This window comes from Triplophysa dalaica, chromosome 20 (assembly GCF_015846415.1).
Source record: "Triplophysa dalaica isolate WHDGS20190420 chromosome 20, ASM1584641v1, whole genome shotgun sequence".
NCBI classification, from domain to species: Eukaryota; Metazoa; Chordata; class Actinopteri; order Cypriniformes; family Nemacheilidae; genus Triplophysa; species Triplophysa dalaica.
In genome coordinates, this window is record NC_079561.1 from 14,041,130 (window position 1) to 14,053,674 (window position 12,545).

General features: G+C 44.0%; 9 non-coding genes across 9 annotated transcripts; all 9 read right to left on the reverse strand.

Moving 5' to 3' along the window:
• Nucleotides 1-1,076: 1,076 nt before the first annotated feature.
• Nucleotides 1,077-1,195, reverse strand: LOC130409851 (5S ribosomal RNA). The gene has a single exon (XR_008904919.1). It is a non-coding gene; the product is annotated as a 5S ribosomal RNA (ribosomal RNA).
• Nucleotides 1,196-2,387: 1,192 nt separating this feature from the next.
• LOC130409852 (5S ribosomal RNA) lies at nucleotides 2,388-2,506 on the reverse strand. The gene has a single exon (XR_008904920.1). It is a non-coding gene; the product is annotated as a 5S ribosomal RNA (ribosomal RNA).
• A 1,192-nt stretch (nucleotides 2,507-3,698) lies between these two features.
• LOC130409853 (5S ribosomal RNA) lies at nucleotides 3,699-3,817 on the reverse strand. The gene has a single exon (XR_008904921.1). It is a non-coding gene; the product is annotated as a 5S ribosomal RNA (ribosomal RNA).
• Nucleotides 3,818-5,006: 1,189 nt separating this feature from the next.
• On the reverse strand, nucleotides 5,007-5,125 carry LOC130409854 (5S ribosomal RNA). The gene has a single exon (XR_008904922.1). It is a non-coding gene; the product is annotated as a 5S ribosomal RNA (ribosomal RNA).
• A 1,190-nt stretch (nucleotides 5,126-6,315) lies between these two features.
• On the reverse strand, nucleotides 6,316-6,434 carry LOC130409855 (5S ribosomal RNA). The gene has a single exon (XR_008904923.1). It is a non-coding gene; the product is annotated as a 5S ribosomal RNA (ribosomal RNA).
• Nucleotides 6,435-7,626: 1,192 nt separating this feature from the next.
• Nucleotides 7,627-7,745, reverse strand: LOC130409856 (5S ribosomal RNA). The gene has a single exon (XR_008904924.1). It is a non-coding gene; the product is annotated as a 5S ribosomal RNA (ribosomal RNA).
• A 1,191-nt stretch (nucleotides 7,746-8,936) lies between these two features.
• Nucleotides 8,937-9,055, reverse strand: LOC130409857 (5S ribosomal RNA). Its single transcript, XR_008904925.1, has one exon. It is a non-coding gene; the product is annotated as a 5S ribosomal RNA (ribosomal RNA).
• A 1,193-nt stretch (nucleotides 9,056-10,248) lies between these two features.
• LOC130409858 (5S ribosomal RNA) lies at nucleotides 10,249-10,367 on the reverse strand. The gene has a single exon (XR_008904926.1). It is a non-coding gene; the product is annotated as a 5S ribosomal RNA (ribosomal RNA).
• Nucleotides 10,368-11,558: 1,191 nt separating this feature from the next.
• Nucleotides 11,559-11,677, reverse strand: LOC130409859 (5S ribosomal RNA). Its single transcript, XR_008904927.1, has one exon. It is a non-coding gene; the product is annotated as a 5S ribosomal RNA (ribosomal RNA).
• Nucleotides 11,678-12,545: the final 868 nt, after the last annotated feature.

The following is a 12,545-nucleotide window of genomic DNA, read 5'->3' on the forward strand; positions in this document are numbered from 1 at the left end:
GAAGGCAGGCTTAAAATCAAGCGGAAATTAAGCTTATATTTTAACTTCGTTTTCATTGGTCACACATTCCCTCCGTGCATATTTCGAATTCAGTATTAGTCGAACTGACGCCTACAAACGAATCATTCATTTTACACGGCCATGGTGTCTCGAATGCTTTAGGCTAGCCCATCATTTTTCCGTGTTAAAAGTACGCCTTTCGACTCGCTATCATTTTTTGTACAGATTTACTTCGCTCAGGAGGAGTCGACTCGACTCGCAAATCCTTGCCGTGTTTTACTTCTTGGCATTTATGCTAAAGAAAAGACGGAGTCTTGAAAAACAATCTCACATCAGATTCCTGTACACTTCAATTTTTTTTGTCGCACGGTCTCTTCACCATTTTGCGCGTTCTTAAAAAAAAAAAATAAGAGTGGGCTATAAATGTATTTTAGGATGCGCCTTTCTTGCTGCGTCTCTATATCTACAGCGCTCCGTTTCTGAAAGCGAAAAATCAAGTAACAAACAAAAAGGAGAGCGTAAGAGAGAGGAAACGTGGAACAAAAATTAGCTGGAGCTATCTCACTATATATAAATAATAAGCTAGATATATGACACCTATTGTAAGCAAAAATGTTTTTAATATGCAAGCTGGCCGTTGTCAAGGACCAAGGTTTCTCATGACGAATGCATCCAAAGAGGTTTAGGCAAACGTAAGTGGCTATGACCAACCACTCTTCGACAGTGGGGGTAATTATTAAATAAAGTAAGAGATTGAGTAAATAATTAAACAAGCAAACACACACACACAACACACACACACACACACAAATAGTTCAGATTTTTCAAAGTGCGCGCATTGGACTTAATTGACAGTGAACCTCCTTGACATCAACATCGGCCTGTTCGGCCTAGATGCGCTGTCTTGCTCGCAGCTCATTTAAACTGACCGTGCAGTAGACCAAGCGGACACCTAAGCAACTAAAGGTTCAACACGCAAAGAGAAGAGCTAGAGCAGAGAACGGGCGCGCGCGGGACGGGAAGCATGAAACCCGCTCAAAAGGGAACGGGACATTGGAAGGAAAGCCAAGACCAAAAGCTTACAGCACCTGGTATTCCCAGGCGGTCTCCCATCCAAGTACTAACCAGGCCCGACCCTGCTTAGCTTCCGAGATCGGACGAGATCGGGCGCGCTCAGGGTGGTATGGCCGTAAGCGAAAGATGACGCTGAAAGCGGGCTCATATAGCGCTCACTCTGCAGGCTCTCTCTGACCCGTTCGCTTCATAACTCACGTGCCTCCTTTTCGTATTTGGGCCGTCTTGAAGGCAGGCTTAAAATCAAGCGGAAATTAAGCTTATATTTTAACTTCGTTTTCATTGGTCACACATTCCCTCCGTGCATATTTCGAATTCAGTATTAGTCGAACTGACGCCTACAAACGAATCATTCATTTTACACGGCCATGGTGTCTCGAATGCTTTAGGCTAGCCCATCATTTTTCCGTGTTAAAAGTACGCCTTTCGACTCGCTATCATTTTTTGTACAGATTTACTTCGCTCAGGAGGAGTCGACTCGACTCGCAAATCCTTGCCGTGTTTTACTTCTTGGCATTTATGCTAAAGAAAAGACGGAGTCTTGAAAAACAATCTCACATCAGATTCCTGTACACTTCAATTTTTTTTGTCGCACGGTCTCTTCACCATTTTGCGCGTTCTTAAAAAAAAAAAATAAGAGTGGGCTATAAATGTATTTTAGGATGCGCCTTTCTTGCTGCGTCTCTATATCTACAGCGCTCCGTTTCTGAAAGCGAAAAATCAAGTAACAAACAAAAAGGAGAGCGTAAGAGAGAGGAAACGTGGAACAAAAATTAGCTGGAGCTATCTCACTATATATAAATAATAAGCTAGATATATGACACCTATTATAAGCAAAAATGTTTTTAATATGCAAGCTGGCCGTTGTCAAGGACCAAGGTTTCTCATGGCTCATGACGAATGCATCCAAAGAGGTTTAGGCAAACGTAAGTGGCTATGACCAACCACTCTTCGACAGTGGGGGTAATTATTAAATAAAGTAAGAGATTGAGTAAATAATTAAACAAGCAAACACACACACACAAACACACACACACACACACACAAATAGTTCAGATTTTTCAAAGTGCGCGCATTGGACTTAATTGACAGTGAACCTCCTTGACATCAACATCGGCCTGTTCGGCCTAGATGCGCTGTCTTGCTCGCAGCTCATTTAAACTGACCGTGCAGTAGACCAAGCGGACACCTAAGCAACTAAAGGTTCAACACGCAAAGAGAAGAGCTAGAGCAGAGAACGGGCGCGCGCGGGACGGGAAGCATGAAACCCGCTCAAAAGGGAACGGGACATTGGAAGGAAAGCCAAGACCAAAAGCTTACAGCACCTGGTATTCCCAGGCGGTCTCCCATCCAAGTACTAACCAGGCCCGACCCTGCTTAGCTTCCGAGATCGGACGAGATCGGGCGCGCTCAGGGTGGTATGGCCGTAAGCGAAAGATGACGCTGAAAGCGGGCTCATATAGCGCTCACTCTGCAGGCTCTCTCTGACCCGTTCGCTTCATAACTCACGTGCCTCCTTTTCGTATTTGGGCCGTCTTGAAGGCAGGCTTAAAATCAAGCGGAAATTAAGCTTATATTTTAACTTCGTTTTCATTGGTCACACATTCCCTCCGTGCATATTTCGAATTCAGTATTAGTCGAACTGACGCCTACAAACGAATCATTCATTTTACACGGCCATGGTGTCTCGAATGCTTTAGGCTAGCCCATCATTTTTCCGTGTTAAAAGTACGCCTTTCGACTCGCTATCATTTTTTGTACAGATTTACTTCACTCAGGAGGAGTCGACTCGACTCGCAAATCCTTGCCGTGTTTTACTTCTTGGCATTTATGCTAAAGAAAAGACGGAGTCTTGAAAAACAATCTCACATCAGATTCCTGTACACTTCAATTTTTTTTGTCGCACGGTCTCTTCACCATTTTGCGCGTTCTTAAAAAAAAAAAATAAGAGTGGGCTATAAATGTATTTTAGGATGCGCCTTTCTTGCTGCGTCTCTATATCTACAGCGCTCCGTTTCTGAAAGCGAAAAATCAAGTAACAAACAAAAAGGAGAGCGTAAGAGAGAGGAAACGTGGAACAAAAATTAGCTGGAGCTATCTCACTATATATAAATAATAAGCTAGATATATGACACCTATTGTAAGCAAAAATGTTTTTAATATGCAAGCTGGCCGTTGTCAAGGACCAAGGTTTCTCATGGCTCATGACGAATGCATCCAAAGAGGTTTAGGCAAACGTAAGTGGCTATGACCAACCACTCTTCGACAGTGGGGGTAATTATTAAATAAAGTAAGAGATTGAGTAAATAATTAAACAAGCAAACACACACACACAAACACACACACACACACACACAAATAGTTCAGATTTTTCAAAGTGCGCGCATTGGACTTAATTGACAGTGAACCTCCTTGACATCAACATCGGCCTGTTCGGCCTAGATGCGCTGTCTTGCTCGCAGCTCATTTAAACTGACCGTGCAGTAGACCAAGCGGACACCTAAGCAACTAAAGGTTCAACACGCAAAGAGAAGAGCTAGAGCAGAGAACGGGCGCGCGCGGGACGGGAAGCATGAAACCCGCTCAAAAGGGAACGGGACATTGGAAGGAAAGCCAAGACCAAAAGCTTACAGCACCTGGTATTCCCAGGCGGTCTCCCATCCAAGTACTAACCAGGCCCGACCCTGCTTAGCTTCCGAGATCGGACGAGATCGGGCGCGCTCAGGGTGGTATGGCCGTAAGCGAAAGATGACGCTGAAAGCGGGCTCATATAGCGCTCACTCTGCAGGCTCTCTCTGACCCGTTCGCTTCATAACTCACGTGCCTCCTTTTCGTATTTGGGCCGTCTTGAAGGCAGGCTTAAAATCAAGCGGAAATTAAGCTTATATTTTAACTTCGTTTTCATTGGTCACACATTCCCTCCGTGCATATTTCGAATTCAGTATTAGTCGAACTGACGCCTACAAACGAATCATTCATTTTACACGGCCATGGTGTCTCGAATGCTTTAGGCTAGCCCATCATTTTTCCGTGTTAAAAGTACGCCTTTCGACTCGCTATCATTTTTTGTACAGATTTACTTCGCTCAGGAGGAGTCGACTCGACTCGCAAATCCTTGCCGTGTTTTACTTCTTGGCATTTATGCTAAAGAAAAGACGGAGTCTTGAAAAACAATCTCACATCAGATTCCTGTACACTTCAATTTTTTTTGTCGCACGGTCTCTTCACCATTTTGCGCGTTCTTAAAAAAAAAAAATAAGAGTGGGCTATAAATGTATTTTAGGATGCGCCTTTCTTGCTGCGTCTCTATATCTACAGCGCTCCGTTTCTGAAAGCGAAAAATCAAGTAACAAACAAAAAGGAGAGCGTAAGAGAGAGGAAACGTGGAACAAAAATTAGCTGGAGCTATCTCACTATATATAAATAATAAGCTAGATATATGACACCTATTGTAAGCAAAAATGTTTTTAATATGCAAGCTGGCCGTTGTCAAGGACCAAGGTTTCTCATGGCTCATGACGAATGCATCCAAAGAGGTTTAGGCAAACGTAAGTGGCCACGACCAACCACTCTTCGACAGTGGGGGTAATTATTAAATAAAGTAAGAGATTGAGTAAATAATTAAACAAGCAAACACACACACACAACACACACACACACACACAAATAGTTCAGATTTTTCAAAGTGCGCGCATTGGACTTAATTGACAGTGAACCTCCTTGACATCAACATCGGCCTGTTCGGCCTAGATGCGCTGTCTTGCTCGCAGCTCATTTAAACTGACCGTGCAGTAGACCAAGCGGACACCTAAGCAACTAAAGGTTCAACACGCAAAGAGAAGAGCTAGAGCAGAGAACGGGCGCGCGCGGGACGGGAAGCATGAAACCCGCTCAAAAGGGAACGGGACATTGGAAGGAAAGCCAAGACCAAAAGCTTACAGCACCTGGTATTCCCAGGCGGTCTCCCATCCAAGTACTAACCAGGCCCGACCCTGCTTAGCTTCCGAGATCGGACGAGATCGGGCGCGCTCAGGGTGGTATGGCCGTAAGCGAAAGATGACGCTGAAAGCGGGCTCATATAGCGCTCACTCTGCAGGCTCTCTCTGACCCGTTCGCTTCATAACTCACGTGCCTCCTTTTCGTATTTGGGCCGTCTTGAAGGCAGGCTTAAAATCAAGCGGAAATTAAGCTTATATTTTAACTTCGTTTTCATTGGTCACACATTCCCTCCGTGCATATTTCGAATTCAGTATTAGTCGAACTGACGCCTACAAACGAATCATTCATTTTACACGGCCATGGTGTCTCGAATGCTTTAGGCTAGCCCATCATTTTTCCGTGTTAAAAGTACGCCTTTCGACTCGCTATCATTTTTTGTACAGATTTACTTCGCTCAGGAGGAGTCGACTCGACTCGCAAATCCTTGCCGTGTTTTACTTCTTGGCATTTATGCTAAAGAAAAGACGGAGTCTTGAAAAACAATCTCACATCAGATTCCTGTACACTTCAATTTTTTTTGTCGCACGGTCTCTTCACCATTTTGCGCGTTCTTAAAAAAAAAAAATAAGAGTGGGCTATAAATGTATTTTAGGATGCGCCTTTCTTGCTGCGTCTCTATATCTACAGCGCTCCGTTTCTGAAAGCGAAAAATCAAGTAACAAACAAAAAGGAGAGCGTAAGAGAGAGGAAACGTGGAACAAAAATTAGCTGGAGCTATCTCACTATATATAAATAATAAGCTAGATATATGACACCTATTGTAAGCAAAAATGTTTTTAATATGCAAGCTGGCCGTTGTCAAGGACCAAGGTTTCTCATGGCTCATGACGAATGCATCCAAAGAGGTTTAGGCAAACGTAAGTGGCCACGACCAACCACTCATCGACAGTGGGGGTAATTATTAAATAAAGTAAGAGATTGAGTAAATAATTAAACAAGCAAACACACACACACAAACACACACACACACACACAAATAGTTCAGATTTTTCAAAGTGCGCGCATTGGACTTAATTGACAGTGAACCTCCTTGACATCAACATCGGCCTGTTCGGCCTAGATGCGCTGTCTTGCTCGCAGCTCATTTAAACTGACCGTGCAGTAGACCAAGCGGACACCTAAGCAACTAAAGGTTCAACACGCAAAGAGAAGAGCTAGAGCAGAGAACGGGCGCGCGCGGGACGGGAAGCATGAAACCCGCTCAAAAGGGAACGGGACATTGGAAGGAAAGCCAAGACCAAAAGCTTACAGCACCTGGTATTCCCAGGCGGTCTCCCATCCAAGTACTAACCAGGCCCGACCCTGCTTAGCTTCCGAGATCGGACGAGATCGGGCGCGCTCAGGGTGGTATGGCCGTAAGCGAAAGATGACGCTGAAAGCGGGCTCATATAGCGCTCACTCTGCAGGCTCTCTCTGACCCGTTCGCTTCATAACTCACGTGCCTCCTTTTCGTATTTGGGCCGTCTTGAAGGCAGGCTTAAAATCAAGCGGAAATTAAGCTTATATTTTAACTTCGTTTTCATTGGTCACACATTCCCTCCGTGCATATTTCGAATTCAGTATTAGTCGAACTGACGCCTACAAACGAATCATTCATTTTACACGGCCATGGTGTCTCGAATGCTTTAGGCTAGCCCATCATTTTTCCGTGTTAAAAGTACGCCTTTCGACTCGCTATCATTTTTTGTACAGATTTACTTCACTCAGGAGGAGTCGACTCGACTCGCAAATCCTTGCCGTGTTTTACTTCTTGGCATTTATGCTAAAGAAAAGACGGAGTCTTGAAAAACAATCTCACATCAGATTCCTGTACACTTCAATTTTTTTTGTCGCACGGTCTCTTCACCATTTTGCGCGTTCTTAAAAAAAAAAAATAAGAGTGGGCTATAAATGTATTTTAGGATGCGCCTTTCTTGCTGCGTCTCTATATCTACAGCGCTCCGTTTCTGAAAGCGAAAAATCAAGTAACAAACAAAAAGGAGAGCGTAAGAGAGAGGAAACGTGGAACAAAAATTAGCTGGAGCTATCTCACTATATATAAATAATAAGCTAGATATATGACACCTATTATAAGCAAAAATGTTTTTAATATGCAAGCTGGCCGTTGTCAAGGACCAAGGTTTCTCATGGCTCATGACGAATGCATCCAAAGAGGTTTAGGCAAACGTAAGTGGCTATGACCAACCACTCTTCGACAGTGGGGGTAATTATTAAATAAAGTAAGAGATTGAGTAAATAATTAAACAAGCAAACACACACACACAAACACACACACACACACACACAAATAGTTCAGATTTTTCAAAGTGCGCGCATTGGACTTAATTGACAGTGAACCTCCTTGACATCAACATCGGCCTGTTCGGCCTAGATGCGCTGTCTTGCTCGCAGCTCATTTAAACTGACCGTGCAGTAGACCAAGCGGACACCTAAGCAACTAAAGGTTCAAAACGCAAAGAGAAGAGCTAGAGCAGAGAACGGGCGCGCGCGGGACGGGAAGCATGAAACCCGCTCAAAAGGGAACGGGACATTGGAAGGAAAGCCAAGACCAAAAGCTTACAGCACCTGGTATTCCCAGGCGGTCTCCCATCCAAGTACTAACCAGGCCCGACCCTGCTTAGCTTCCGAGATCGGACGAGATCGGGCGCGCTCAGGGTGGTATGGCCGTAAGCGAAAGATGACGCTGAGAGCGGGCTCATATAGCGCTCACTCTGCAAGCTCTCTCTGACCCGTTCGCTTCATAACTCACGTGCCTCCTTTTCGTATTTGGGCCGTCTTGAAGGCAGGCTTAAAATCAAGCGGAAATTAAGCTTATATTTTAACTTCGTTTTCATTGGTCACACATTCCCTCCGTGCATATTTCGAATTCAGTATTAGTCGAACTGACGCCTACAAACGAATCATTCATTTTACACGGCCATGGTGTCTCGAATGCTTTAGGCTAGCCCATCATTTTTCCGTGTTAAAAGTACGCCTTTCGACTCGCTATCATTTTTTGTACAGATTTACTTCACTCAGGAGGAGTCGACTCGACTCGCAAATCCTTGCCGTGTTTTACTTCTTGGCATTTATGCTAAAGAAAAGACGGAGTCTTGAAAAACAATCTCACATCAGATTCCTGTACACTTCAATTTTTTTGTCGCACGGTCTCTTCACCATTTTGCGCGTTCTTAAAAAAAAAAAATAAGAGTGGGCTATAAATGTATTTTAGGATGCGCCTTTCTTGCTGCGTCTCTATATCTACAGCGCTCCGTTTCTGAAAGCGAAAAATCAAGTAACAAACAAAAAGGAGAGCGTAAGAGAGAGGAAACGTGGAACAAAAATTAGCTGGAGCTATCTCACTATATATAAATAATAAGCTAGATATATGACACCTATTGTAAGCAAAAATGTTTTTAATATGCAAGCTGGCCGTTGTCAAGGACCAAGGTTTCTCATGGCTCATGACGAATGCATCCAAAGAGGTTTAGGCAAACGTAAGTGGCCACGACCAACCACTCATCGACAGTGGGGGTAATTATTAAATAAAGTAAGAGATTGAGTAAATAATTAAACAAGCAAACACACACACACAAACACACACACACACACACACAAATAGTTCAGATTTTTCAAAGTGCGCGCATTGGACTTAATTGACAGTGAACCTCCTTGACATCAACATCGGCCTGTTCGGCCTAGATGCGCTGTCTTGCTCGCAGCTCATTTAAACTGACCGTGCAGTAGACCAAGCGGACACCTAAGCAACTAAAGGTTCAACACGCAAAGAGAAGAGCTAGAGCAGAGAACGGGCGCGCGCGGGACGGGAAGCATGAAACCCGCTCAAAAGGGAACGGGACATTGGAAGGAAAGCCAAGACCAAAAGCTTACAGCACCTGGTATTCCCAGGCGGTCTCCCATCCAAGTACTAACCAGGCCCGACCCTGCTTAGCTTCCGAGATCGGACGAGATCGGGCGCGCTCAGGGTGGTATGGCCGTAAGCGAAAGATGACGCTGAAAGCGGGCTCATATAGCGCTCACTCTGCAGGCTCTCTCTGACCCGTTCGCTTCATAACTCACGTGCCTCCTTTTCGTATTTGGGCCGTCTTGAAGGCAGGCTTAAAATCAAGCGGAAATTAAGCTTATATTTTAACTTCGTTTTCATTGGTCACACATTCCCTCCGTGCATATTTCGAATTCAGTATTAGTCGAACTGACGCCTACAAACGAATCATTCATTTTACACGGCCATGGTGTCTCGAATGCTTTAGGCTAGCCCATCATTTTTCCGTGTTAAAAGTACGCCTTTCGACTCGCTATCATTTTTTGTACAGATTTACTTCACTCAGGAGGAGTCGACTCGACTCGCAAATCCTTGCCGTGTTTTACTTCTTGGCATTTATGCTAAAGAAAAGACGGAGTCTTGAAAAACAATCTCACATCAGATTCCTGTACACTTCAATTTTTTTTTGTCGCACGGTCTCTTCACCATTTTGCGCGTTCTTAAAAAAAAAAAATAAGAGTGGGCTATAAATGTATTTTAGGATGCGCCTTTCTTGCTGCGTCCCTATATCTACAGCGCTCCGTTTCTGAAAGCGAAAAATCAGGTAACAAACAAAAAGGAGAGCGTAAGAGAGAGGAAACGTGGAACAAAAATTAGCTGGAGCTATCTCACTATATATAAATAATAAGCTAGATATATGACACCTATTATAAGCAAAAATGTTTTTAATATGCAAGCTGGCCGTTGTCAAGGACCAAGGTTTCTCATGGCTCATGACGAATGCATCCAAAGAGGTTTAGGCAAACGTAAGTGGCTATGACCAACCACTCTTCGACAGTGGGGGTAATTATTAAATAAAGTAAGAGATTGAGTAAATAATTAAACAAGCAAACACACACACACAAACACACACACACACACACACAAATAGTTCAGATTTTTCAAAGTGCGCGCATTGGACTTAATTGACAGTGAACCTCCTTGACATCAACATCGGCCTGTTCGGCCTAGATGCGCTGTCTTGCTCGCAGCTCATTTAAACTGACCGTGCAGTAGACCAAGCGGACACCTAAGCAACTAAAGGTTCAAAACGCAAAGAGAAGAGCTAGAGCAGAGAACGGGCGCGCGCGGGACGGGAAGCATGAAACCCGCTCAAAAGGGAACGGGACATTGGAAGGAAAGCCAAGACCAAAAGCTTACAGCACCTGGTATTCCCAGGCGGTCTCCCATCCAAGTACTAACCAGGCCCGACCCTGCTTAGCTTCCGAGATCGGACGAGATCGGGCGCGCTCAGGGTGGTATGGCCGTAAGCGAAAGATGACGCTGAGAGCGGGCTCATATAGCGCTCACTCTGCAAGCTCTCTCTGACCCGTTCGCTTCATAACTCACGTGCCTCCTTTTCGTATTTGGGCCGTCTTGAAGGCAGGCTTAAAATCAAGCGGAAATTAAGCTTATATTTTAACTTCGTTTTCATTGGTCACACATTCCCTCCGTGCATATTTCGAATTCAGTATTAGTCGAACTGACGCCTACAAACGAATCATTCATTTTACACGGCCATGGTGTCTCGAATGCTTTAGGCTAGCCCATCATTTTTCCGTGTTAAAAGTACGCCTTTCGACTCGCTATCATTTTTTGTACAGATTTACTTCACTCAGGAGGAGTCGACTCGACTCGCAAATCCTTGCCGTGTTTTACTTCTTGGCATTTATGCTAAAGAAAAGACGGAGTCTTGAAAAACAATCTCACATCAGATTCCTGTACACTTCAATTTTTTTTGTCGCACGGTCTCTTCACCATTTTGCGCGTTCTTAAAAAAAAAAATAAGAGTGGGCTATAAATGTATTTTAGGATGCGCCTTTCTTGCTGCGTCTCTATATCTACAGCGCTCCGTTTCTGAAAGCGAAAAATCAAGTAACAAACAAAAAGGAGAGCGTAAGAGAGAGGAAACGTGGAACAAAAATTAGCTGGAGCTATCTCACTATATATAAATAATAAGCTAGATATATGACACCTATTATAAGCAAAAATGTTTTTAATATGCAAGCTGGCCGTTGTCAAGGACCAAGGTTTCTCATGGCTCATGACGAATGCATCCAAAGAGGTTTAGGCAAACGTAAGTGGCTATGACCAACCACTCTTCGACAGTGGGGGTAATTATTAAATAAAGTAAGAGATTGAGTAAATAATTAAACAAGCAAACACACACACACAAACACACACACACACACACACAAATAGTTCAGATTTTTCAAAGTGCGCGCATTGGACTTAATTGACAGTGAACCTCCTTGACATCAACATCGGCCTGTTCGGCCTAGATGCGCTGTCTTGCTCGCAGCTCATTTAAACTGACCGTGCAGTAGACCAAGCGGACACCTAAGCAACTAAAGGTTCAAAACGCAAAGAGAAGAGCTAGAGCAGAGAACGGGCGCGCGCGGGACGGGAAGCATGAAACCCGCTCAAAAGGGAACGGGACATTGGAAGGAAAGCCAAGACCAAAAGCTTACAGCACCTGGTATTCCCAGGCGGTCTCCCATCCAAGTACTAACCAGGCCCGACCCTGCTTAGCTTCCGAGATCGGACGAGATCGGGCGCGCTCAGGGTGGTATGGCCGTAAGCGAAAGATGACGCTGAGAGCGGGCTCATATAGCGCTCACTCTGCAAGCTCTCTCTGACCCGTTCGCTTCATAACTCACGTGCCTCCTTTTCGTATTTGGGCCGTCTTGAAGGCAGGCTTAAAATCAAGCGGAAATTAAGCTTATATTTTAACTTCGTTTTCATTGGTCACACATTCCCTCCGTGCATATTTCGAATTCAGTATTAGTCGAACTGACGCCTACAAACGAATCATTCATTTTACACGGCCATGGTGTCTCGAATGCTTTAGGCTAGCCCATCATTTTTCCGTGTTAAAAGTACGCCTTTCGACTCGCTATCATTTTTTGTACAGATTTACTTCACTCAGGAGGAGTCGACTCGACTCGCAAATCCTTGCCGTGTTTTACTTCTTGGCATTTATGCTAAAGAAAAGACGGAGTCTTGAAAAACAATCTCACATCAGATTCCTGTACACTTCAATTTTTTTTGTCGCACGGTCTCTTCACCATTTTGCGCGTTCTTAAAAAAAAAAAATAAGAGTGGGCTATAAATGTATTTTAGGATGCGCCTTTCTTGCTGCGTCTCTATATCTACAGCGCTCCGTTTCTGAAAGCGAAAAATCAAGTAACAAACAAAAAGGAGAGCGTAAGAGAGAGGAAACGTGGAACAAAAATTAGCTGGAGCTATCTCACTATATATAAATAATAAGCTAGATATATGACACCTATTGTAAGCAAAAATGTTTTTAATATGCAAGCTGGCCGTTGTCAAGGACCAAGGTTTCTCATGGCTCATGACGAATGCATCCAAAGAGGTTTAGGCAAACGTAAGTGGCCACGACCAACCACTCATCGACAGTGGGGGTAATTATTAAATAAAGTAAGAGATT